The sequence below is a fragment of the Macrotis lagotis genome, chromosome X (genome assembly GCF_037893015.1).
Source record: "Macrotis lagotis isolate mMagLag1 chromosome X, bilby.v1.9.chrom.fasta, whole genome shotgun sequence".
Classification (NCBI taxonomy): Eukaryota; Metazoa; Chordata; class Mammalia; order Peramelemorphia; family Peramelidae; genus Macrotis; species Macrotis lagotis.
In genome coordinates this window covers 11,763,436-11,790,702 of record NC_133666.1, presented here as the reverse complement: position 1 = coordinate 11,790,702, position 27,267 = coordinate 11,763,436, and the positions used below count along the sequence as shown (strand labels likewise).

The 27,267-nt window shown below is 40.4% G+C and overlaps 1 pseudogene; it reads left to right on the top strand.

Annotated features, from left to right (window-relative positions):
* Nucleotides 1–955: 955 nt before the first annotated feature.
* LOC141498598 (glyceraldehyde-3-phosphate dehydrogenase-like) lies at nucleotides 956–23,209 on the top strand (annotated as a pseudogene).
* The last annotated feature ends 4,058 nt before the right edge of the window (nucleotides 23,210–27,267 follow it).

Sequence of the window (27,267 nt, the reverse complement as noted above, 5' to 3'; positions counted from 1 at the left end):
TAGGTTAAAAGACCCAATGCTAAAGGAACATCTATTCAGATTTGTTATAGTGATAAGCATTATGGAAGATTGTTGTATATTGTCTTTTAACCTAGATTCTTTGGAATTTAATACTTGATGACATTTCGGGAGAGAAGTTTATAAATTCAAGTTTAAGGGCAAGTGGTATACTTTTTGGAGTTTGTGTAAGAAATATGTTGGACAAAATGCAGTAGGGAAAGCTTTGAGCATCAAAACTAAACATGCAGAAAACCTTATTAAATATATTATTTAAAATGATATTATCTGTCTTTATTAGACCCAATATGTACTGATTCTTAGACATTTTAAAAGCAGAAAAAACTGGCTTTATTCCCTATGGTCATAGGGTATGTATACACATTATATATAATCTTTAGTTTGGGTACAGTGAAAAGAGATAGGGAGTCAAGTTAGAGGACCTGAGTTCAAATCTCATTATTATGCTTATTACTGATGCTTATTACTTGTGTAATGTGATGCAAGTCACTTCCCCTCCCTGGGCCTCAGTTTCCTCCTCTAAAATGAGTGGGTTGGGGTGGGGGTTGGAGCCAAGATGGTGACGGGAGAAGATCCTCTCTTAGGTGCTCTCTCTTTCTAATATTTCCAAACTTATAAAATATAAGGACTCCAACTAAATTTCTAGGAGACAGGACCCACAGAGGGATCCATAGAGGCAATTCTCTAGCCCAAGGTAACCTGGAAAATAGCAGAAAGGCTCCCCTGCTCCATGGGGTTGGAGGGGCAGCCCACCAGAGTGAAGGAACTTCAGCCTCCGGGAGGCAGCCCCAGGGCACTGGGAGCCTCAGCTCACAGCAGCAGGGGAAGTTTCCTGACCTACACCCAGGGGAGCACTGGGGACAACTTGGAAGATCAGTGGGGGACCTCTGCCAGAGTGAGCTCATGAAGCCAGCCCTCAGAGCACTCAGCAAGCAGCATGGCCCAGCAGCCCAGATCCAGGAACCTGAAGCAGGCAGAGCAAGTATGCAGGAGCCCCCCAGGCTTGAGTGCTCAGCCTAGGTAGGGGAGTGGAGAGAGACTGCCAAAGTCTGTCCTCTGTCCCTGGAACAGGACTGGGGCTCTGACCACACTCAGATCCTGATCCCAGTCTAGGCCCCCCGTGGAAGAGTAGGGACCCCCCAACTCAGTCCCATGGCAGAGGGGGGTGCTTGTGGTAATTCACAGACCAGGAGAGAAGACAGGGAAGACAGCTTCACACAAGGAAATCCTTGTGGGGGTGGGGGTCCCAATAATACTCAAAATCTCAGCAAGTACCCTAAGACTAGGGACAGGCTGGGGAAATGAGTAAACAGAGAAAAAAGAGGAACACCATTGAGAAATTCATTGTCAATAATCCCAAGAACGATCAAAATAATCAATCTGAAGATGAGGAAGTAGAACCTCCTGTATCTAAAGACTCCAAGAAAAATGGAAATTGGGCTCAGGCTATGACAGAGCTCAAAAAAGATTTTGAAAATCAAGTGAAAGGGCAGCTAGGTGATGCAGTGGGTAGGCCACAGGCCCTGAAGTCAGGAGTACCTGGGTTCAAATCTGGCCTCAGACACTTAGTAATTCCTAGCTGTGTGGCCTTGGGCAAGCCACTTAACCCCATTGCCTTGAAAAATTAAAAAAAAAAATCAAGTGAGGGAAATAGAAGAAAAATTGGGAAAAGAAATGAGAGAGATGCAGGAAAAACATGAAAAAGAAGTCAGCTTAGTCAGGGAGATAAAAAAAATTCTGAAGAAAATAGCATGCTAAAAACCAGCATAAATCAAATGGATAAAACAGTTCGAAAAGTTATTGAGGGAAAGAATGCTTTAAAAAGAAAAATTGGCCAGATGGAAAGAGATAAGAAAACTCTGAGGAGAACAAATCTTTCAGGTATAGAATGGAGCTAAAGGAAGCCGATGACTTTATGAGAAGTCAAGACACAATACTTAAAACCAAAAGAATGAAAAATTAGAAGAAAATGTGAAACATCTCATTGAAAAAACAACTGATATGGAAAACAGATTTAGGAAAGATAATTTAAAAATTATTGGAATACCTGAAAGTCATGATCAGGAAAAGAGCCTTGACATCATTTTCAAAGAATTACTACAGGAAAATTGCCCTGATATTCTAGAAGCAGAGGACAAAATAGAAATGGAGAGAATCCACCAATCCCCCCGAGAAAGAGATCCCCCAAAACCAACCCCTAGGAATATTATAGCCAAGTTCCAGAACTCCCAAGTCAAAGAGAAAATATTACAAGCAGCCAGAAAGACACAATTCAAATATCGTGGAGCTGTAGTCAGGATTACACAGGACTTAGCAGCAACTACATTAAAAGTTTGAAGGGCTTGGAATATATTCCAGAAGGCAAAAGAGCTTGGATTGCAACCAAAAATCAACTACCCAGCAAAACTGAATGTCCTCTTCCAGGGAAAAAGATGGACTTTCAATGAACCAGGGGAATTTCAAATGTTTCTGCTGGAATGGCCAGAGCTGAACAAAAGGTTTGATCTTCAAATACAGGACTCAGGTGAAGCATAGAGAGTGGAGGAGAAGGGAAACATATGAGGGACTTAATGATGAACTGCATGTATTCCTGCATATAAAAATCATACTGATAATACTCTTATGAACCTTCTCATTTAATAAAGCAGGTAGAAGAAGCTTTTATAGATGAAGCACAGGCGAGAGCTGAATTTGAATATATAACATGGTGTAAAAATAAAGTCAATGGCTAAAAGGGAAATGTAATGAAGAGAGAAAAAGGAGAGGTGGAATAGGCTAAGATATTTCATATAATAAGATTTTTCTTTATTACAATGAGCTATTGCAATGATATGGAAGAGGGGAAGACAAGGGGGAATGAGGGAATTTTCGCTCTCATCAGAGGTGGCTAGGAGAGGAAACAGCATATGTACTCAATGGGGTATAGATATCTGGAGTAAGGAGAGAAGGAGGACAGTGGGAAGGGGGGGGGATATGAGTGATGGAGAAGAGGGTGGACCATGGCGGGGGGGAGAGTAGTCAGATATAACACATTTTCTTTTTTACTTCTTGCAAGGGGCTGAGATTGGATGGCCTGTCCGAGACCATAGGGCCAGGTGGATGCTGGGCCTAAGGGGTTGTATGTGGGCTCAGGGCTTCTTGGCCCCAGGACCAGGGATCTGTCTGCTGCACCACTCAGCTACCCTACAGCAGAGTCAGAGTGAAAGGAGAGAGAAAATATAGTATCTGGTAGTGGGGAAGTATGAATGGAGGGAGTTGCGATCAGCAATGGCAACGGTAGAAAAATATAGAAGTAGCTTTTGTGATTGACTTATCATAAACAATAAAGAATGTGATCCACCTGTAACAGAGCTGGAGGTGTGGGAACATAGACTGAAGCCCATTTTTTATTATTATTTGGGGGCGGTGCAGGGCGAATGGGGTTGGGTGGCTTGCCCAGGGATGCACACCTGGGTGATTGTTGGGTGTCTGAGGCCGGATTTGGACTCAGGTGCTCCTGGCTCTAGGGTTGGTGCTCTGTCTGCTGCGCCACCTGGCTGCCCCTATCATCATCATCATCATCATCATTATTATTATTATTATTATTATTATTGTTGTTTTGTTTTGTTTTTTCAGAGCAGTGGGGTTGGGGTGGCTTGCCCAGGGTCACACAGCTGGGTGATTGTTGGGTGTCTGGGGCCGGATTTGGGCTTGGGTGCTCCTGGCTCCAGGGCCAGTGCTCTGTCCACTGCGCCACCTGGCTGCCCCTAGTGTTATTATTTTTTTTCTCTTTATTGCTCATGCAAGTCTACATTTTGGGGGAAGAGCGGTATTTACTCTTAAACAAGACTATTTTAGTAATATGTAAAAAATCATTTGTACAAAAATAAGAATAAATAAATAAACAAAAATTCAAAAAAAAATAAAATTAAACTAGATGGCCTTAGAGACTTCTTCCATCTCTACATCCATGATCCTATGATCAAGATTCAGATTTTATGTTGGTTTGTTGGGATGTTTTTTAACATCAGTTTTCTCAGGGCCTCAGTCTAGAGAGGTAGAAAGAAAGAGATCTGTCACTTTCTTCAGAAGACAACATATAGAAACCTGAAGTCAACAAGGCTTAATTAAGTACCTACTGTGTGAAGGACCCTCCAGTGCTAAACACTAAACACAATGAAAGGGAAAAACAACGTGCCTGCCCTCCAGGACTCACATTCTATTTTTTTAAGTGTAAGATTAATTCTTCATATTATTTTCAAAACTGTCCTGCTTGTCTGTGCTTCCTTCTGAATTTTATTCTGTTCACTTTAAATGTTTCAGTGCCCCCTCTTTTTCCCCCATCAGTTTTACTAACCCCTCCTTGTAATGTCTCCCAATTAAAAGAGAAAGAAATGCTTCATGACAAATTAGCAGAGTCAGGGCAGCTAGGTGACATAGTAGACAGAATATTGGCCCTGGAGTCAGGAGGATCCGAGTTCAAATGTGACCTCAGACGCTTAAGAATTACCTAGCTATGTGACCTTGGGCAAGTCACTTAACCCCATTGCCTTGCAAAAACAAAAACAAATTAGTAGAGTCAAGTAAAACAGTACATTTAGTAGAAGTCCAAAACTTAGATCTCCGCACTTCTTCTCCCCTTTCCACTGACTTTTTTTTAACCTAAATACAATATTTTATATACCTGAATCCCAAAGTCCCATAGTATGGGGCTTTTTCTTTACTCAGTATTTGCATTGTTTCTTCCTTAAATGATCCTTCTATTCCTTAAAAATTGGATGGTTTCTGAAATCATATTTCTCCAGATTTATCCCTAGGGTGGCAAGTTCAGTGGTCATCCTAAGTGATGCCATGCAACTAAGATCTTCTGTATTCTCTGCCAGCATTATCCTCTATCTTCCTACAAGCTTTGGAACAGGTAACAGGTAATCAGGTTGTTCAAGTACTGATCCCCAACTTCTATCCTCCTTCCCACAAACATATATGTCATTCTGTCTTTCACCTCTTTGGCCTCATTTTTGGTTCTCCAGAATCATGGTTTATCATTTCATTCATTGTAGTTCTTAAGTCTTTTAAATTTATGTGTCTTTGTAACTTTTTTTTAGTTTTTGTTTTTTTTTTTTTGCAAGGCAGTGGGATTAAGTGGCTTGCCCAGGGCCACACAGCTAGGTAATTATTAAGGGTCTGAGGCTGGATTTGAACTCAGGTACACCTGACTCCAGAGCCAGTGCTCTATCCACTGTGCCACCTAGCCACCCCTCTTCCATTATTTCTAATGATGCAATAATATTCCATTACATTCATTGCACCACAATTTGCTCAGCCATTTTGCAATTATCTAAGGGGCAATCTCAGTTATTCCTTTAGATTCCAGTTACTTTACTTGCTGAGTTCTTTATAAAAAGAAAAATATACCATTTATTTCTTTGTAAAATTCTGAATTCAAACACCAAAAACAAAGCATTTCAATGCCCACAGCAAAATACAAAAAGAGACTTGTATGTTAAATCATAAATTTTCAATTCAAACTGCCTGCTTTTTAAAAAATATTTCATTTTTCCCAGTTAAATGTCAGAACTTATTTTTAATATTCATTTTAGGGGTTTTTTCCAAGGCAATGGGGTTAAGTGGCTTGCCCAAGGCCACACAGCTAGGTAATTATTAAGTGTCTGAGGCCGGATTTGAACTCAGGTACTCCTGACTCCAGGGTTGTGCTCTATCCAATGTGCCACCTTGCTGCCCCTTAATATTCATTTTTTGACTTATCTTTGTATTTTGTGACTTATTTCTTTTTTATTTTATATTTTTTAAAGATTTTATTTATTTTGAGTTTTACAATTTTCCCCCGTCTTACTTCCTTCATCCCAGCCCCCCCCGAAAGCAATTTGTCACTCTCTACATTGTTTCCATGTTGTACAATGATCCAAATTGAGTGTGATGAGAGAGAGAAATCATATCCTTAAGGAAGAAACATAAAATATAAGAGATAACAAGATCAGACAATAAGATATCAGGGTTTTTTTCTAAATAAAAGAGAATAGTCCTTGGTCTTTGTTCAAACTCCACAGTTCTTTCTCTGGATACAGATGGTATCCTGCATGGCAGACAGCCCCAAATTGTCCCTGATTGTTGCACTGATGGAATGAGTGAGTCCATCAAAGTTGATCATCACCCCATGTTGCTGTTAGGGTGTACGGTGTTTTTCTGGTTCTGCTCATCTCAGTCAGCATCAGTTCATGCAAATCCCTCCAAGCTTCCCTGAATTCCCATCCCTCCTGGTTTCTAATAGAACAATAGCGTTCCATGACATACATATACCGCAGTTTGCTAAGCCATTCCCCAATTGAAGGACATTTACTTGATTTCCAGTTCTTTGCCACCACAAACAGGGCTGCTATGAATATTTTTGTACAAGTGATGTTTTTACCCTTTTTCATCATCTCTTCAGGGTATAGACCCAGTAGTGGTATTGATGGATCAAAGGGTATGCTCATTTTTGTTGCCAGGGTCTATATTCATTTTTTAAAAAGCTTGATTGCCCTTTGAGCACAGTTCCAAATTTTTCTCTGGAATGGTTGAATCAATTCACAGCTCCATCAACAATGCATTAGTGTCTCAATTTTCCCACATCTCCTCCAATATTTGTCATTTTTCTTTTCTGTCCTGTTAGCCAATTTGATAGATGTGGGGTGATAACTCAGAGTTTTAATTTGCATTTCTCCAACCAATAGTGATTTGGAGCATTTTTTCATATGACTATTTAGCTTTAATTTCTTCATCTGAAAGATGCCTGGTCATGTCCCTTTGACCATTTGTCAATCGGGGAATGAGTTGTATTCTTATAAATTTGACTCAGTTTTCTATATATTTGAGAAATGAGGCCTTTATCAGAGAAATCTTCTGTAAAAAATAATTTTAAACTGTGTCCTCTGTCTATGTATATTCCTTATAACTGCCCTAAAAATGAGAAAGTTATTAGGAGTTAAAAGTATGATCTTTCCATGTAGGAAAGTAAACAATGTAACCTTATTGAATCCCTTATGGTTTCTCTTTCCTGGTTACCTGCTTTCCTCTGCTTGAGTCCTGTATCAAATTTTCTCTTCAACTCTGGTCTTTTCACCAGTAATGCTAGAAAGTCTTCTATTCCATTGAAGGTCTGATTTTCCCCCTGAAGGATTATTATATACTTGATTTTGTTGTGTAGATAATTTTTTATTATAATCTTATTCCTTTACCCTCTGATCCTGACTCTGGCTCTTTGATTTGGGGATTGTTTCTTTCTGGCTGCTTGCAATATTTTCTCCTTGACCTAAACATCCTTTAATTTGGCTATCATATTCCTGGAGTTTTCATTTCATTTTCATTTCCTCCTGAAAGAAGAGGTATTTGAAATTGTTTGAATTTCTATTTTATCCTCTGATTCTAGAAAGATGGTGTCTGGACTTTTTTTGATCAAGGCTTTCAGATAGACCAATAATTCCTCATCCCTCAAGGATCTATTTTCCAGGTCAGTTGTTTCTCTGCTAAGATAGTTCACATTTTCTTCCATTTTTCCATTCTTTTCATTTTGTTTGATTATTTCTTGATTTCTCAGGGAGCCATTAGTGTCTACTTGCCTATTTATAATTTTTAAGGAATTATTTCCTTCAGTGAGTTTTTTCATCTCCTTTTCCATTTGGCTGGTTCTGCCTTTAAGGAATTCTTCTGTTCAGTGAATTTTTGTGTTTTTACCATTTGACTATACTGGTTTTTAAAAGTGTTATTTTCTTAAGGTTTTTTGTTCCTCATTTGCCAAGCAAAGGGATCACTGTAATCTCCTTTTGCCCAATTATCTGACCCCCTTACCATCTATGGGCTGAGAGCTTTGGAAGCTGTGCTGCCACCACTGATTCAGTCACTCCCCAAGGTCTACTGTTAGTTTGTTGGGATCCAGTCTGAGCTGAGCTGGCATAGACTGCTTTCCCCAGGGTAAGAGGGCTTTTAAGTTGGCCTGAAAAATTGTTCCATTCCCGTTCTTTTGTAGGTTTTGCTTCCACTCCAGAATTTGTTTTGAGGCATTATTTAAAGTTCTTTGGAGGGTAATTTGGAAGAGCTTAGGTGAGTATCTCCCTTTTTTCTACCTTCTTGGCTCCACCCCATCAAGGACTCTCATTCTAATGAGGGAGATCACAGATGAAAAAGTATATACATAGAAGATGTACAAGGTGTCTCCAGAGTCTTAGTGAAGTTTTAAACTTTAATAGACTTTTGGGACACCCTATGTCCTAAGTCTGAAAGGTAATTTCAGAAAGAACAGGGCAGCTAGGTGGTGCTTCAGTGGGATGAGTGCCAGGCCTGGAGTCAGAAAGTCTCATCTTCCCAAGTTCTTATCCAGCTTCAGACACCTGGACAAGTTGCTTCACCCTGTTTGCCTAGGTTTCCTCATCTATAAAATGAGCTGAAGAAGAAGATAGAAAATCCTTCCAATATCTTTGCCAAGAAAACCCCAAGTGGGGTCATAGAATTGGACACAACTGAACAATAGCAATATCAGAAAGAAGGCATTTTGGAGGGGAAGAAAAAGGAGAGGAACTAAGAAAGACCACCTCCAGGTAGGATTTGAACTGAGACTTGAAGGACACCATGGAAGACAAGACTCAGAGATGAAGAGGGAGAGCATTCCATGCATAAAGTTGAGGAATGGCATATCTCATGTGAAGATCCACAGGAAGCACTGAGTGTCACTGGATCATGGATTATTTGGAGGGGAGAAAGGGTAGGAAGTCTGAAATTTGGGAAGGGATCAGATAGGAAGGTCTTTGAAAGACTAACAGAGCACTGTGCATCTAAATCTCCTCCTCTAAAATGAGAGGATTGAACTAGGTGGCCTTAAAAGCCCCTTCCAGCTCTAAATTCATGATCCTATGATCAGGGTTCAGATTGTTTGTTTTTGTTTCATTTTGTATTGTTTTTAACATCAATTTTCAGAATCACGGATTCTTTCTTAGCTTTGGAAGAGACCTGAGAGGCTATCTAGTCCAACCTGTGCCAAAAGAAGTAGTCATCTGCCCTTTGATTGAAGACCTCTACAGGACCAGAGAGCAAGGAGTTGATTACTTTCCATTTCAGCTTAAGATAGTTCATTGTAAGGAAGTTTGTCTTTATATCAAGCTTAAATCTATCTCTTTGCAATTTCCAGTTGTTCATTCTGCCCTCTGGGGCAAAACAGACCATTTCTAATTCCTCTTTCAAATGAGAAGCTTGGAAACACTGTCATGACTATGCAGGTATGAAAAGCATTGCAGATGCCTAGGAGATGTTGTCCAAACCCAGAAAAGGAGGCAGGCTAGACATATAGGTTTTGCAGGTCATTCTTGATTACCCAGAATTTCAACAACTACTTCCCCTCTAAGGTTAAAAGCTTGAGTCCCAAATTTCCCAATTTCATAACATTTCCCCAGAAATGAAAACTTTCCTAGTGATTTTGCCAGTGATTCACTACTTGATTTGTGCTCCTAAATTACAGATAATACATAATAAGTGGAGGCTAAGTCATCTATGTTTTCTTTTTGGATTGGACTGATGCACTTAGGAAGAGCCAGGCTGGATCATAGGCCTGCAGTGGAAAGTAGGAGGAAAAGCGAAAAGTAAAGTCCTATACTCTCAATCTCCTTCTCTCCTTCTTCCCATTCTCCTAATCATTATTTAGTCTTCCCTTTCCTTATTGTAGACTGAAATAGGACTATTGTAAAAGTTGGCAAGATCTTTTAAGAAACTTTTCTTTTTTTAAGATTTTATTTATTTTGAGTTTTACAATTTTTCCCCCAATCTTCCTTCTCTCCTCCCCACCACATAAGGCAGTCTGTTAGACTTTCCATTGTTTCCATGGTACACATTGATCTAAGTTGAATGTGATGAGAGGGAAATCATATCCTTAAGGAAGAAAAATAACATATAAGACACAGCAGCATTACATAATAAGATAATGGTTTTTTAAGAAAATTTTCTTTAAAAACCCTGCTATCTTATTATGTAATTCTGCTATGTCTCATATTTTATTTTTCTTCCTTAAGGATATGATTTCCCTCTCATCACATTCAACTTAGATCAATGTGTACCATGGAAACAATGGAAAGACTAACAGAATGCCTTCTGTGGAGGGTGGGGGTAGAGAAGCAAGAATGGGGGGAAAATTGTAAAACTCAAAATAAATAAAATCTTTCTAAAAAAATAAAAATAGGGGCGGCTAGGTGGCATAGTGGATAAAGCACCAGCCCTGGAGTCAGGAGTACCTGGGTTCAAATCTGGTCTCAGACACTTAATAATTACCTAGCCGTGTGGCCTTGGGCAAGCCATTTAACCCCACTGCCTTGCAAAAACCTAAAATAAATAAATAAATAAATAAATATTAAAAAATAAACTTTTCTACTTTTTCTATGTAAATATGTGTTTGGATTTCAGCATTGTAGAGCTAATACCTTTTCCACCATCTCATTGGTTTAAATTACTCACAACCTTCTCAATCTAGGTAATCCCAGTTCCTCAATCTTCTATCCTGTATTCTCTGTTTAATTCTCAAATTATTCTGCATTTAATCTGAACATAATTTTATTAGTCTTTTTAAGGTTAAATAATATTCCCCAAAAAACTGCCCACCATTGGATTTATGTGAGTCATTTGCAAGGAACACTCAACACATGTGTTTATCAGAGGTATCTTATAGGTTCTTGTACCTGGGATGCTCCTCTGCCCACAGCATTACATATGGTTTCTGATGACATCCTCAGTCAGCCAGAGTTATGGGCTAGGTTACTCACCCTTCTGTGGCAGAAACTAGATCCTAACTGAGCTAGGTCCTGCTTGGAATCAGCCGTCTTAGTTGATCCCCTTGGTAGTATGCCAAAGTAGCCAGTCTTCTGGAATCAAAGTCTGGTATAGGAGGGATAACATAGTGGAAAATTACAAAGAAAGGGAGAGGAAAGATCAAAGGAATTAGAGATGTACCCTTACCTGAGCCATAGCTAAGAAGAGAAGAGAGAGTAATTTAACTTCTTTGCAAGAAGTGGAATAGGGAGCAGTGCTGTGGAAAGGCTAGAATAAAAACAGTGGAGAGGAAGGACTAGATTGAGGGGGATTGTAGTAGAAAGAAAAGAATGCCATTAAAGAATGTTCCCCTAGTGAAGGAGGAGAGGAGTTTCATATCTTTGGTAAGGTATAGGATTATAATGAGTTTTGTCAGGAAGTAATTTGGATAGTACGACACTAACTTCCTCTAGGAAAGTATTATCTTTGAGGACTATACCCCATCCCAAGCTGGCAACAGGAGTGATGAGTGATCAAGGTAAAGACAGAGAATAGGATAACAGAATGACTTAGTTAGAAAACCCTACCAAATCAGCAAAGAAACTGAGATAGCTTCTAGCTTCAGTAAACTAGCAGAGTATAAAATAAATTGACAAAAATATCAGTACTTCTATATATTAATAAAATCCATGAAGGAAAAATAGAAAAAGAAACCTTTCAAACTACAAAATGCAAAAGATATCTGAAAGCTGATTCACCAAGACACTGAAGAGTGATCTATACAATTACAAAATATTCTTTAAGGAATTAGATATATAATTGGACATGACTCATTGTTTGAGTCCAACCAATGTAATAAAAAAAAATATTACAGTAAATTAATTTATGGATTTGGTGCTACACCAATCATATTACCAACCTGGTCCTAGCAGGAGTCAGTAAACTCCAGTCTATGGACCAAATCTGGCTTCCACCTATTTTTGTTCAACCCACAAGCTAAGAATTGTTGTTATAGTTTAAAATAAAGTTTTATTATCAGGAAAATGTAAAAACCATTCTTCATTTTGGCCATATGAAAACCAAGAGTAGACTGGATTTTACCTTAGGGCCATAGTTTTGAACCCTTACTTCAAAGAGCTTCATAGAGCATTTGGAAGAATGAAAGGTCTAGAATATCAAGGGAAATAATGAAAAAAACAGGAATGAAGGGGGAGTAGCACTTCCAGGTCTCAAATTATAATATAAAGCAGTAATTATCAAAACTATTCCCAAAGGATATGTATAAACAATTCTCCAAAGTATTACTAACAACTAGATGAAAGTGTTCCAAATCATTTTTGTTTGTTTTATTTTTTGCAAGAGTTTTTTTTTTTTAATGGGGTTAAAATGATTTGCCCCAAATCACACAGCTAAGTAAGTATTAGGAGTCTGAGGTTGGATTTGAACTCAGGTTCTCCTGGCTCCAGGACCGGTGTTCTATCCACTTTACCACCTTGTTGCCCATGTTCCAAATCATTAATAAATCAGGCAATGCCAAAGTTTCGCCTCATACCTAATAAATTGGCAAAGATAATGTAAGAATACTTAGTGTTAGAGGGCCTGTGGAAAAACAAGCACACTAATACATTATTTGATAGAGCGGTGAGTTGTTCAATCCTTTCAGAAAGCAATTTGGTATTATGCTATTTTTTAAAAAGAGATTCAAAGGTCTAGTCCTTTGATCCCATTGCTAGGCATATACCCCCAAGAAGATCAAAAAAGAAAGGAAAATCCCATATACGTCCGAACATTCATTGCAGCACTATTTGTGATAGCAAAGAACAAAAAATCAAGGTAAGCACCCATTGTTTGAGGAATGATAAAACAAACTGCAGCATGTGAATTAAAAAGTGTCTGAAGGGGAGTCGAATAAGACTGGAAAGTTAAGAAGACCCGGTTGTGAAGAGCTTCGAATGCCAAGCAGAGAACTTCATGTTTAATCCTTGGTGAAATAGGGAGCAATTGGAGCCTATTTGGTAGGAAGGTGGGGATGTGAAATGGGCAGACCTACATTTTCAGAAAATTACTTTGGCTTGGAGTGGGGAGAGACTTATGGCATAGATACTGACTAGGAGGCTATTACAGTCATCCAAGTAAGAGGACCTGCCCCAGGTGGGGGTTTTATGAGTAGATTGGAGGGAACATATGGAACCAATATAGAGAAAGACATGACAAGATTTGGCAACAGATTAGAAATGGTGGGAGGAGGAAGGGATAGTGAGAAGCTGAGAGAACAAGAGTGCAAATCTGATTGACTAGGAAGGCAATAGTACCCTTAGCAGTAAAAGACAAATTAGGAACAGAGGAAAGTTTTAAGGGAAAGATAATGAGTTCCATTTAGGATTTGTCAAGTTTGACATACCTTCAGGACAACTAGTTTAAGATACCTAGGAGGTAGAAAGTGATATGTGACTGGAGCACAGGAGAGAGAGACCAGGGTTGGATCTGGTGCCCACTTATGCCACTTCAGAGGCTGTTAATGGGATGTGTACCTTGGTTTATGGCTCAACATTAATGTCACACTTAACCTCAGGTTACTAAGGAGGAAAATCTGATGCTGGAATTGAGAGTTTGTCATTCCAGATAACCCCATGACAAGTTCCCTCCACAGCAGAACTAACTGAACAGGCTGAGGCTCTGAAAGGACCATCGAGATAATGCTTGAACCCTTAGGAAATGGCAAAAAAAGCAAAAGGGCAGAGGACCCAAGTCAGACCTTAGGGAACACCTAAGAGCCAGTAAGGCATTATCCAGAAGCTCCCCCTACCAATGCAGGTCAACACTTATTCTACAATTTATAATCTTATAAATTGGGAGGCTCTGAGAAATCAAGTGACTAGGCTAGTATCACAAACCCAGTATGTTTCAAAACTGGGACTTGAACCCATATTTTCCTGGCTCTCAGGGCTCTGAAGGCCCTGCCAGCTCTAGAGCCAGACTATATGTGACTTTGGGCAAGTGTGTGCTTAGCTAACTAAAGTGTATAAGGATATGAAGCAGTGGCTCTGATAAATCCAGACTGTGTTACCTTGGGCTAGCCCTAGGCAACTCTCCAAGACTAAAACTGAAAAAGAAATCTACACTGATAGAGGGAGCTCTGATACCAACGAAATCACAGGTGAAGCAGAAGAACAAAGGTGGAAATAAAATTTTAGTCATAGGATTTAGAAATTATTTTATAATTTTAGAGAAACTGAGGCTGTAAGATGTGATGTGACTTGCCCAAAGTCACACCAGGAGTCAGGAGCAGAACTAAGATTGAGACCTTTGTCTTCAGACTCCAAATGCAGTGCTTTTTCTGCTGTCCCACATCACCGTGGTGTCAGGGGGCACCAGAAGGATCATTGAGGATGAGGAATGTGCACATTTATATAACCTCGGAGGCCTTCTCACTCATTACTGGGACATATAACCTAAGTTGAAGTTCAGTATTGCTATCCCACTCACCCTTGGGTTGCTATGGTGATCCAACAAGAGAGAAATTAGTTTAACTGGGCCTTGATGCTAGTGGTCAGTGATCATGCAGCAGGCTCTCTTTTCAGAAGAGCAAAATGAGCCTGAGCCCAACAGACCCTGAAAGGAGCAGTCGTCCTCAAGGGCCACAGCTCCCATTGTCTGGCAGGGGTCAGACATACCCTCTGTGAGACCAGGCAATCATGCCCACCTAGCATGAGGCAGAGGGCCTGAGATGACAGGAATGCAACGCAATAATCCAAGGGTCAGTGGCTAATGGTGACATTGATGTTTCACTGTGGCCACTGTCATATGGTGGATTGGGAGACAGGAAGACCCAGGTTCAAATTCTGCCTATGACACTAGCTTGTGTGCCCTCAGTGAGTTCTGATTTTCTTATCAGGAAAATCAGAGATATTATATGTAAATTACTTGACAAATTTTCAAGTCCACATCAATTACATGAAATATAATTGCTATGTAATTAGAGTGGCCAAATTTAGCACGTAAGAATAGAGAAGATGCACCTCCCTACATAGCTTGCAGAGATAGGGAACACTGCATGTGCTTTCACTTAGCAGATATGTTGGTTAGGGTTTTTGGTTATTATTCTTTGTTACACTCCTTTGGGATAGTTCAATGGTAGGGGAAGGGCAGAAATGTGTTTGGAAATGAGGGTGATAGGAAAATAAGAGATATTGATAGAAATTATCAAAAAGAAATGTCAGTTACAATTATTATTGCGCTTTGAACTTTCCACCTTATTAAGGACTGTTTTTGCACTCGTGCTTGTCTTGGAAGTCCCATCTTGGCATCTGGCATCTGTGTATATATTTCCCTTACTTGTACTTTGTTCCATCAATGAAATCTTGGTCATCTCAGCAAAGGGAAGACCATTGAGTTGGGAGAAGAACCATAGAGCAATGAGTGGTCCCCTCAATGAGGGCTCTTTGAAGCTAGCCAGAATTGGGAACTCTTAATAAAAAGTATTACCTGCCTTTGCTTCTTATTTGTTGTGTGACTTGGGGCAATTTACTTTCTTTTTCTGACCTCAGTTTCCTCATATGTCACACTGCCTGACCTATTTCCCAGGGGCATTTGGAGATGCTGATGAGATTGTGGTCATGCATATGCTTTGAAGACAGCAGACAGGAGAGGCAGATCTGAAGATTCAATGTTCACAGAGATACAACAGAGAAAAAAGTAGTCAAATCAAAGTACCCCTAATATATGCATGGGGCAACTAGGTGGCACTGCAATAGCTAGAACATCAGCCTTGGAGTCAGGAGGACCTGAGTTTAATGAGGCCTCAGACACTTCCTAGCTGTGTGATCCTAGGCAAGTCACTTCACCCTATTTGTCTCAGTTTCCTCATCTGTAAAATTGAACTGGAGAAGGAAATGGCAAACCACTTCAGTATCTCTGCCAATAAAACTCAAAATGGGGTCACAGAGGGTCTGACACGACTGAAAAAATGACTGAACAATAACAGATATATCCACAGGGAAAAATAGAGACACTGTGAAAAGAAATACTTTTGGCCCAGGTTACTGGGAAATAAAGCTTAATTGTTAGGGATAGACTAACTGCAGAGCTCATTTTCAAGTCTATCCAGGTGGACAGAAATGGGGCCAATGTGAGGGTGAATGTGGGCAGCTGCATCTAGGGAATGACTAACCCAAGCAGATGAAATGAAATGTCGGGCTTTGGACCACCAGTTACAATAACCTGCTCCCTGGAGACATTGACTTTCATTGACCAGAGAAGGCAACACCACAATGGCAGTGGCCTCTAGAAGGTGGCAGATTACTGTAGGAATCTGGGCACCACACCTTCAAAACAGAAGAAATGAAACCTGAAATCACAGAATTTGGGTCTAGGACATGTGTGGGGAAAGGCGGGGGGTGTGATTTTCAGGGTCTTAGCTTTAAAGCTGGAAGGAAATTTTCAGGTTTTTATTTTAATTTTACAGTGAAGGTCATAGGTTGAGAAAGCTGAACCATCTGAGTCAAGACAGTAGATGAATCAAGATCCTCAGACTGCTCTCTTTCTGTGTCTTGTTTTGTGTCCTGGAGGTTTGGGGTTTTGTTTTTTGAGCTCCAGGCTTTTAGACTTTTAGCCTGGCCCAGATCACAGCCTCTTCCTCTGGGCAGGTCCCTTGAATGAGTAGACATTCGTGAGTCATCCCCCTTTAGGAACTTGGACTCTGTATAATCTCCCTAACCCATTAAGACTCAGAGACTTTCCAGGTCAGCCCAGCTAGAACAACTCTAGGGATGCTGCCCAATGGAGCTTGACAGCAAACAAGAAATTCAAGAGCTGCTCCATCACCACTGGACCTTGAGATAATCACTTTCTGTCTTTGTCTCCACTTTTTGTGCCATGAGACTCTTCATACTGACCTTCCTCTTGGCACTGGAAAAGGCATAGTTAGCACTTTGTCTGAAAAAGATCTGGGGAGTCGGCGGGGAGGTCTTAGTAGACTATTAGTCCAATATTGAGGAATGTCCACCAAAGTAACTGATGTTATTTAAGATCATATTAAAAAGGGGGCAGCTAGGTGGCGCAGTGGATAGAGCACTGGCCCTGAAGTCAGGAGTCCCTGAGTTCAAATCCGGCCTCAGATACTTAATAATTACCTAGCTGTGTGGCCTTGGGCAAACCTCTTAACCCCTTTGCCTTGCAAAAACTAAAGAAAAAAATCATATTAAAGAGAGATATAGGGGTCCCAAAGTCTCTCTCTGTCCTGGTCAGACTTCTTTTGAAATAGAATATTCAGCATTGGAAACAGCAATCTAGGAAAGTCATTGGAGATTATCCAGCAAAGGAGAAGAACAAGAACTCTAAAACTGGAAGAGACCTTATAAGTCAGCAAGTCCAAACCACCTCCCTTTTACAGAGGAGGAGGAAACTGAGGCCTGTAGAGGTGAAGCAACTTACCCAGGGTCACACACACTGAAAGGCATCCAGGGTAGGTTTTAAACTCAGATCCTCTTAACCCCAAGAACAATATGGTGTCCTTTATACTACATTGTCTCATTAAAGATCTCAAGTCCTTGCCATATAAAAGCAGTTGAAGGAACTGACAGAAGTCTAAGAGGTGGCAGGATAGCTTTCTTTAAGTATCTGGAGGACTCTCATGTGGAGAACGGATCACACTTGTCTTGTTCAAACCTAGAGGGCAGAACCAGGTCAAGGAGTGGGAGAAGAAGGGAAGTAAACGGAGGCTTGAGGAAAAGCTTTCTAACGAGAAGACCTATCCAGAATTGGAGTGGGGTCACCTGGACAGGTTGTGGGATTTCTCCCCCTTAGACCCCCTCACCTTTAAAGGTCTTCATATAGCAGGTGAAGGACTGTTTGACCCCCACTTCCACCTTAACATTGGATACTTTCTGTCCTCGGGATTTTCATGGCAATGACCTCAGTTGGGGGATCTTCTACCCTCATTGATTTTTCCTTCTTTGTCTTCTTCAATGGATTCTCAGCTATAGTGGGTACATTCACTGTGAGTGTCTCCCAAGGCTCCTGTCTTCTCTCTGTATATACTCTCTCAGTGACCTCATCATTCACTCCCAAGCCTTAGTCTGTCTCCTAAAGTTCACTCCTTCATCATCAATTTCCTGTTGAACATTTCAAACCATTTCAAGATATATATAGGTATCTCAAACTCAACATATCCAAAGCAGAACACATAATCTTTCCCCCACTCCCACTCATCCTTCCCCCAAATGTGTCACCTTGGAGTCATCCTCAACTCCTCATTCTCAACCCCCCATATCCCAGCTAGTTACCAACTCTTTTCAATTCTCCCTTCGTAGCATCTCTCCCATTTGTCCCCTTCTCTCCATTCACAAGGCCAACATCCTAGCTAATCACCTCTTGCCTGGACTAAGGGCATTGCCTTTATTGGACACCTGCTCCTGCACCTACTCTCTTCTCCATGTACACAGCTGCCAAAGACCTACCTACATCCCTACCGTGCTCTGTAAACTCTTCTGGTTCCTTATTATTTAGGGGGTCAAAAGCAAACTTCTTTACTTAGCATTAAAAGTCAAAATCTGGCTCCAGATCTCTCCAACATTTTTATACATCATTCCCCTTCCTAGATGCTCCAGTTCCACCTTATGTTTCCCATACCTGGAATGTTCTCCCTCCTCATCTCTGTCTCTCAGAATCTCCACTTTCCTCCAAGGCTCTCCTCAGGCACCATCTTCTACATGAAGCTTTTCCAGGTCTATCTGTTGGTCCTTTGCTCCTCAAAATTCCCTTGTTTATAGTTAGTATGTATTTTCCCCTCTGGTAAAATGTAAATTCTCTGGCAGTAGTGTTTCATTTTGGGGTTTGGTTTTTTTTTTTTTTTTTTTTGCAGCCCCTTTGCCTAGCAGTGTGAACTTTGATAAATGTTCTTTGGAATTGTGGTGTGTCATTCAATGTTCATTTTCTTTTTTCCTTTACCTTTATTTTTTATTTTTTCTAACATTCGTTTTTTAATTTTGAGTTCCAAATTCTCTCACACCCTCTAGATCCTCCTTCACCTATTGGAAAGACAATATTATACCCATTATTACACATGAAATCATGTAAGACATATTTCCATCAATGTTAACCTTCTAATAGAAGTTGGAGGGGTTTTGGGGGGGTCAGGGCTTGAAGGCTCTTGGGCACTTAACAAAGACAATACTCCAACTCCAGGTCCCCACATTTTGCCTGAGCTATAATCACTTCCCTCTGCTCCTATCCTTTCCCCTTATACTCTTATTTATTGGATAGCCAGCCCGGTTTCCAGACACCCAACCCAAGATCCCATCCTTGAATGAATCATCTAGGAGGGGATCGATAGGGCCATCTTCAATTTGCTGTCCTTCTTATCAAGGTATTTATCCTTAGCTGTTCTAGCCTTACCAATCCCTTAGGCAACAAAAGACTTGAAAGACTTGGTAGTACCTATCCCCCAACTATCTGAAGCCCTGTAAACCACTGGAATAGGAGAATGCTTCTTAGTGCAGGAGCACTTTGAATTTCCCTGACTAGCTATAAGCCAATCAAATTGTTTTTCCCTCACAACATGGTATTATTCTTGCCACAAGGAATCAGGACACACTGAATACTTAAGATGACATCACTACAGGAGAGTTGAAACTCGCACATATGACTGCATATGTAAGTTCCCTACAATTCCATGGAATAGACTGGAATGGACCAGTTGGAAAGGGTAGCGCCAATCCCACCTGGCCTCTCAAGAAGAGTAGTTTAAGCAACAGTTGACCTGGGAGTAGATTATCTAATGTTGATACTAAATCCACTTTGCTTTGGTCTTGAGAACCTTAGAAGTGTCCACCAGCTTCTAAGAATAATACTGCCCAGGTCAGAGCTGTCTTAGAACCATTATGAGTGGGTAAATCTTAGCCCCATCCTGCATATGTCTGGGAAATGACTGAAGGAGGCAACTTGGGACACAGCCATGATGGTGGTCAACCAACTGATACTAGAAACTTCTGAGGCTCATACAATCAGCCCTCATATTCACTATCAGTGGGTACCAAATGAAAAGAGGCAAAAAGGACTGGTGATGAAAACTAAGGACAATTTTAAGAAAGAGTTTGTTTTGTTTTATTTAAAATTATACTGGAGGAAAGAAGATCAAAATGGAGACAGGATGGCCCTTGGGAAAAGAACTGACAGCAAAAGAGAAGGCTGATTTTGTTTTCTGCCAAAAAGAATGACCTTTGAATTGGAAAGGACAGAACAGAAATGACTAATTGAGAGTTGGTTCCCAAGATAAGTAAGGATAAAAATAAAAGAATACTTACCTTTTCTTGATGAATTCAAGTCAACAGAAGGACACCATCCTTGGATCCTAAAAGACTTGGCAGGTATGAACGTGTGATATCTGAAAACTCATGGAAAACATGGAAAGGCTGAGAAAGGGGATCACTGTTCCAATTTTCAGAGAAAGTAAGACTTTTGAATCTGTAGCCTGCATAGCAGTCAATGAGTGGGACTTCAGTCATTGGGAAAATTCTAGAATGGATTATTAAAGAAATGATTAGTGAGAATATAGAAAAGCTAGCTGAATGAAAAGATTTACATGAACTGATACTGAATGAAAGGAGCAGAACCAAGAGGACATTTTCTACATTAACAACATTGTGAGTTGATCAACTATGATGAATGCAGCTCCACTCAGCAGTTCAGAGAGCTGAGACAACTGAGAGACCTGTTATGGGCAACACCATCCTTATCCAGAGGAAAACAAAACAAAACAAAACAAAACAAAACAAAACAAAACAAAGAACAACTGATAGAATCTAAATGGATATTATGTTCACTTTTTAAAAAACTAACTTCTCTTATGGTTTTCCTTCTTATATGATTTTCTTTCTTTACCCTTAGTCCTAATTCCTCAGACACAAAATAATGTGTAAATATGTTAAACACAAATGAACATGTACAACTTTTACTAGACTGTGGGAAGGGAGAGTGGTAGAAAAATGTGTAACTTTAGAAATATGCAAGTGTATGAATATTGAAAACTTTCATAACATGTAAATGGAAAAATAAAATATCAAGCCCCCCAAAAAAGATAGCTGAGCTCACTCTCTCTGTCTCTCTCTGTCTCGCTATCTCTCTATCTCTCTGTCTCTCTGTCTCTCTATCTGTCCATCTCTTTCTCTCTTTCTATCTATCTATATTTTATCTATCTGTTTCTGTCTCCTCTGCCTCTCTCTCTCTCTCCAATGCAGTAGACTGAAAAAACATAGGCAGATGTGCTTTGCTGAGCTTTCAGGAATGAGGTTTGAAGGATTTGAGGCAAGAACTGGAGAAAGGTAAATATTCCTGTTTTCCCCAAAAGTGGGGAGAATGGAGACGGCAACCTCTAAACCAACAAGCTTAATTTTAGAATTTATTATGAAAGGAATGGCTAGGGAAAGTCTAGAAAGGAAACTAATGATTACAAAGAATTAACCTGGCTTCAGCAAGAAGTCCATTTCCTTTTACTAAGCAGGTAGCTAGACTTGTAGATGAGGTCAACTTTTGGAGATAAAGTTTATCTTGATTTTAGTTTATTTTCAAAGAACAGGTTTTATTTACATAGTAAAGGGTATGAAATAACTTTCATTTGATGGGCACCTAGGTGGCACAGTGATTAGAGCACCCGCCCTGGAGTCAGGATGGCCTGAGTTCAACTCTGGCCTCAAACACTTAATAATTTCCTAACTGTGTGACCTTGGGCAAGTCACTTAACCCCACTACCTTGTAAAAAATACAAAACAAAACAACTTGCATCTGAGCCCATAAAAACTAAAGAGCTTTCCTTAATTCTTGCTCTGGGATGGCAAAAGTAGATTTATTTAGAGTTAGAAGGGATCTTAGAGGTCATAGAGTGACCATAACTCCTTCGGTTAGGGCCACTTTGTGGTGCTGCAATGGATAGAACACTGAGCCTGGAGTCAGGAAGACTCATCTTCCTGAGTTCAACACTTCCTAGCTATGTGACCCTGGGCAAGTCATTTCACCCCGTTTACCTTGATTTCCTCACCTATAACATGAACTGGAGAAGGAAATGGCAAACCACTCCAGGATCTCTGCCAAGAAAAACTCAAATGAGGTTACAAAAAGTCAGACACAACTGAAAACAACTACACAACAGCACCCCCTTTTTGTTTTACTGATGGAGAAACTAAGTCTCAGAGAATTAAAGACAGGGGTGTTTTGAAGCCAGTTCAAATTGACTGGGAGCCAAGCGATTATTAAATTATCAGGGTGAACATTTATAATCACAGAAATTGACAAACACTACAAATCAGGGTTTGATCTCTAGACTTAAGAAAGTCATGGAGAAAATATTAATAATTACATTGTTTAAAAGTACGTCTGGGCTCTCAGCTCTTCTCCAAGCTCTCTGCTAGGATCCGCAGCTTTGGTCAGTCGCATTCCTGAAAGAAGACGGTGAAGGTCAGCACCAACGGATTTGGCCGCATTCGGTGCCTGGTGACCAGAGCTGCATTCAACTCTGGCAGAGTAAATGTTGTGACCATCAATGTCCCCTTCATTGACCTCAACTACATGGTTTATATGTTTCAATATGATTCCACCCATGGCAAGTTCAAGGGCACTGTCAAGCCTGAGAATGGAAAGCTGGTGATCACTGGAAAAGCTATTACCATCTTCCAGGAGTGGGATCCCACCAATATTAAATGGGGAGATGCTAAAGCTGAGTATGTTGTAGAGTCCACTGGTGTCTTTAACACCATGAAAAAGGCTGGGGCTCACCTGAAGAGTGGATCCAAATGGGTCATCCTCTCTGCCCCTTCTGCTGATGCCCCAATGTTTGTGATGGGAGTGAACCATGAGAAATATGATAATTCCCTTAAGATTGTCAGTAATGCCTTCTGCACTACCAACTGCTTGGCCCCCTTGGCCAAGGTCAATCATGACAACTTTGGCATTGTGGAAGGACTCACAACCACAGTGCATGCTATTACTACTACCCAGAAGACTGTGGATGGTCCCTCTGGAAAGCTGTGGTACGATGGGTGTGGTGCTGCCCAAAACATCATCCCTGCTTCCACTGGAGCTGCCAAAGCTGTAGGCAGGGTCATCCCTGAGCTGAATGGAAAGCTCACAGGCATAGTTTTCTGTGTTCCCACTCCCAAAGTATTTGTTGCAAATCTGACTTTCTGCCTGGAGAAACCTGCTAAATATGATGACATCAAGAAAGTGGTGAAGCAAGCCCTTGAAGGGCATCCTGGGCTTCCCAGAGGACCAAGTTGTATCCTATGACTTTAACAGCAACACCCACTCTTCTACCTTTGATAATGGTGCTGTTATTGCCCTCAATGACCATTTTGTCGAGCTCATTTCCTGGTATAACAACAGGTATGGTTATAGCAACCGTGTAGTTAACTTCATGGTCTTTATGGCCTCCGGGGAATAAAATGGGAAGCCATGGAAGAATCTTCATCCACAGCCAAAAACAGAGTTCTATCACTGGGGAGCCCACATCCATAACATGTGTTCCTCTACCAGGGATCCCATGCCCCATTCTCATCCTTGTCCCAAAGCACCCCTGTAGTAGGGGGGAGAAGTCTAGAGTCATTGTGTACCATCAATAAAGTCACCATATTAAGTGAAAAAAAAAAGTATGTATGGCAAAACCACTGTAGCCAAGATCAAAAGAAGTGTAGTAAATTGGGAAACAATTTTAACAACTAGTATTTCTGACAAAGGACTCATTTCTAAAATATACAGAGAACTGAGTCAAATTTTAAAAAAAAATGAGCCACTCTCCAATTGACAAATACTCAAAGGATATGCAAAGGCAATTTACAGATGAGGAAATCACAGTGATCCATAGTCATATGAAAAATTGCTCTAAATCATTACTTATTAGAAAAATGCAAATTAAAGCATCTCTGAGGTACCACCTCACACCTCTCAGACTGGTCAATATAACCAGAAAGGACAATGATCAATGTTGGAAGAGTTGTGGGAAATCTGGGACACTATTACATTGTTGGTGGAGCTGTGAACTCATCCAACCTTTCTGGAGAGAAATTTGGAATTATGTCCAAAGGGCAACAAAAGTGTACATATCCTTTGATCCAGCAATACCACTACTGGGTCTATACCCTGAAGAGTTGATGAAAAATGGTAAAAATATCATGTGAAAAAAATATTCATAGTAGCCCTGTTTGTGGTGGCAAAGAATTGGAAATTGAGTGAATGTCCTTCAATTGGGGAATGGCTTAGCAAACTGTGGTATATGTATGTCAGGGAACACTATTGTTCTATTAGAAACCAGGAGGGATGGGAATTCAGGGAAGCCTGGAAAGATTCACATGAACTGATGCTGAGTGAGATGAGCAGAACCAGAAGTACTCTGTACACCCTAATAGCAACATGGGGGGTGATGATCAACTTTGATGGACTTGCTCATTCCATCAGTGCAGCAATTTTGGGGTATCTGCGATGGAGAATACCATCTGTATCCAGAGAAAGAATTGTAGAATTTGAACAAAGGCCAAAGACTATTTCCTTTAATTTAAAAAAACCCGTTATTTTATTATGTAATTCTGCTATCTCTTATACTTGATTTTTCTTCCTTAAAGATATGATTTCTCTCTCATCACATTCAACTGAGATCAGTGTATACCATGGAAACAATGTGAAGACTAACAGAATGCCTTCTGTGGGGGGAGGGAGGAGGGAAGCTAGATTGGGGGGGGGGGGATTGTAAAATTCAAAATAAATAAAATCTTTCTAAAAGGAAAGAAAGAGAAAGATGGGGGGAAAGTATGACTGCAGTACATCCTCCCCCTTCCCACCAGGTTGTGATGTTTTATCAGCAGGGCAGCTGGTTAAAGTGCTTGTCCACAGTTACGCAGCCTGTATGTGTCTAAGGCAGACTCTGCATGCAGCTCTTTTTGACTCCAGGCTCACTACTCTGTTCATAGAATTAAACTGACTTCCTTAAAATATACTCAATGTTGGTCAGGAGGACCTGCGTTCCAATGTGACCTCAGACACTTAATAATTACCTAATTGTGTGACCTTGGGCAAGTCATTTAACCTCATTGCCTTGCCAAAAAAAAGAGAAATATACTTAATGTTAAATAATCACATACATTCTACTGATGGGGTGTTTGTAATATTGCTTGTAACATGTAAATATTTAGCTTGGTCAATAGGGAAGTTCTACCTGGGCATTCCCCTTCCTTCTGCACTTACTGGCCAAGGCCCTACTCCAGCTCATTCAACTGGCTGATTGGCATAGAGCAGATAAGAATATTCCTAGGAAGACCTACGTCAACAAATGGACTAAGCACTCTCTTTGTAAGGATCAAGCAAGTGTTACCTTGACCTTCAGGAGATCTATCATAATTCAGCTCCCTTCTGAGCCAAGGAAGCCATTCACCACTGAGCACTGGTCAGGGTGATATTTGATCTTGAATCCCACCTACTACTTCCCAGTTTACTACATTTCTTTTGATCTTGGTTACAGTGGTTTTGTCTGTGCAAAAACTTTTTAATTTAATGTAATTGAAACCATCTAGTTTGTTTTTAGTAATGTTCTCCAACTCTTCTTTAGTCATAAACTGCTTCCCTTTCCATAGATCTGACAGGTAAACTAGTCCTTGATCTTCTAATTTGCTTATAGTATTGCTTTTTAGTCTAAATCCTGTATCCATTTGGATCTTATCTTGGTATAGGGTGTGAGGTGTTGGTCTAATCCAAGTTTCTGCCATACTAACTTCCCATTTTCCCAGCAGTTTTTATCGAAGAGAGTTTTTTTTCCCAATAGCTGGACTCTTTGGGTTTATCAAACAGCAGATTACTGTAATCGTTCCCTGCTATTGCACCTAGTCTATTCCACTGGTCCTCCACTCTGTTTCTTAGCCAATACCTGTTGGGGGCGGGGGGAAGAGGCTTGGCGGTCGCTTAGAGGGGGAAACATAATCACTTTATAAGGGAATGTTACAGAACTCGGCCCCTCATTGAGTAAGAGTTCATGGGAGGGAGGACAGAGGGGATAAAAGTGTCTGCTGAGAGGTGGGGGGGAGCGGGAATGTGATCACAGAAGAATAAAGACTCATGACCCACCTCAGGCGCTCTGTCTGGTTCTTCCCCCATCAAAGAGTGGGGGCCGGAGGTACCCCGAAGACTCATCACGCGTTGGACTGGTGAGTAAGAGGACGGACTAGCATAAAGAAGCCGGCGTTGTGAATAAAAACCCGGCAAATACCGGACAGTTTTGATGACTGATGCTTTATAATATAACTTTAGATCAGGTAGGGCTAAGCCCACTTCAAAAATTCCAAATCTTTAGGGTAGTGCTATAAGACTGAAGACCTATAATAAGTTCCTGGGCTGGAAGGTGTGAATCACTGAAAAGGGAAGGAGAATAATTATATTAACTGTTAATGGACTCTCCCAAGTTCCTTGTATTGTTTTTGCATTTTCTGTGGGAACAAAATAAAGAGTATAAGTGAAATAAATTCTTACCTTGTGTGATTATATTGGAACTGGGGACGTTTTGATGAGATTTTTAGACAAAATGAAAATATTTTGGAGTTCCCAGAAAAATCTCTGGATGGGAGCAAAATAGGCTAAAGAGATATGATTTGGAAAGCAGCCCCCAAGATTGAATGGTAAGCCACGAACTTGGGATGCTATTCCATAAGGTATGGCTAAAACTGTTAACCAGATACCAGTATTTCTTGACTAGCGTCCAACTTCCAGGCTGGATATGTCATCATTAATGACTGCTCTTTGGTTCTGATCATTCAATCAGTTCCAACGTCCTTTAATATTTGATTTTCTAGTCCAGTGCTATCTAACTTAAGAAGCGATAAGGCTGCTTAAACCAGAATCAGGAACCCCATGGACTGCATACTGACTTAGAAAATCACATATTGAAATTATCTACATATTTTTATTCATTTTGTCTAATATTTCCCAATGACATTTTATTATGGTTCTTAGGAATGGTGTGAGTCACATGCTGACCTCAATATGAGATGCTGGGATACTTAATATAGCCCACCTTTGCATCTTTTTCACAGAATAACATGTAAGGCTTTGTAGAAACTTGGTTAGAATCTAGTTATGAGGTCTCTTCTCTGGACAGATGAGCTTTCGCTCTCTCAGACATTCTTGACAAGAGTAGATCTCTCTTGATGAAGCCTCCAGGCTGGAAGCTAGCTTGCCCATTTCTGGGGCAACAGTTAGCAGAAAATGCAAAAACAATACAAGGAACTTGGGAGAGTCCATTAACAGTTAATATAATTATTCTCCTTCCCTTTTCAGTGATTCACACCTTCCAGCCCAGGAACTTATTATAGGTCTTCAGTCTTATAGCACTACCCTAAAGATTTGGAATTTTTGAAGTGGGCTTAGCCCTACCTGATCTAAAGTTATATTATAAAGCATCAGTCATCAAAACTGTCCGGTATTGGCTAAGAAATAGAGTGGAGGACCAGTGGAATAGACTAG